Source organism: Podarcis vaucheri (assembly GCF_965113315.1).
Source record: "Podarcis vaucheri genome assembly, chromosome: 1".
NCBI classification, from domain to species: Eukaryota; Metazoa; Chordata; class Lepidosauria; order Squamata; family Lacertidae; genus Podarcis; species Podarcis vaucheri.
In genome coordinates this window covers 48,557,021-48,558,008 of record NC_138759.1, presented here as the reverse complement: position 1 = coordinate 48,558,008, position 988 = coordinate 48,557,021, and positions in this window count along the sequence as shown.

Here is a 988-nt window from a genome sequence, read left to right as displayed (position 1 = left end):
GAACGGACCTCCGGAACGAATTAAGTACTTAACCCGAGGTACCACTGTATGCAGAATGCATCATGAGAAAGGCTGGACTGAATGAATCCCAAACTGGAATTAAGACTGCCAGAAGAAATATCAACAGCCTCAGATATGCAGATGACACAACCTTGATGGCAGCAAGTGAGGAGGAATTAAAGAACCTTTTAATGAGGATGAAAGAGGAGAGGGCAAAATATGGTCTGAAGCTCTACATCAAAAAAACTAAGATCATGGCCACTGGTCCCATCACCTCCTGGCAAATAGAAGGGGAAGAAAGGGAGGCAGTGAGAGATTTTACTTTCTTGGGTTCCATGATCACTGCAGATGGTGACAGCAGTCACAAAACTAAAAGACGTCTGCTTCTTGGGAGAAAAGCAATGACAAATCTAGACAGCATCTTAAAAAGCAGAGACATCACCAAAAAAGGTTCATATAGTTAATCCTATGGTTTTCCCAGTAGTGATGTATGGAAGTGAGAGCTGGACCATAAAGAAGGCTGACCACCGAAGAATGGATGCTTTTGAATTACGGTGCTGGAGGAGACTCTTGAGAGTCCCATGGAATGCAAGAAGGAAATCAGCCCTGAGTGCTCACTGGAAGAACGGATCCTGAAGCAGAGGCTCCAATACTTTGTCCACCTCATGAGAAGAGAAGACTCCCTGGAAAAGACCCTGATGTTGGGAAAGATTGAGGGCACAAGGAGAAGGGGACGACAGAGGATGAGATGGTTGGACAGTGTTCTCGAAGCTACGAACATGAGTTTGACCAAACTGCGGGAGGCAGTGGAAGACAGGAATGCCTGGTGTGCTCTGGTCCATGGGGGCACGAAGAGTTGGACATGACTAAACGACAACAACAACAAACCATCCAGGTTTACTGGAGTGGCTTGCCGGTTCCTGCTCCAGGTGGATCACGTTTAGTCAAAACTCTCCACTATGACCTGTCCATCTTGGGTGGCCCTGCA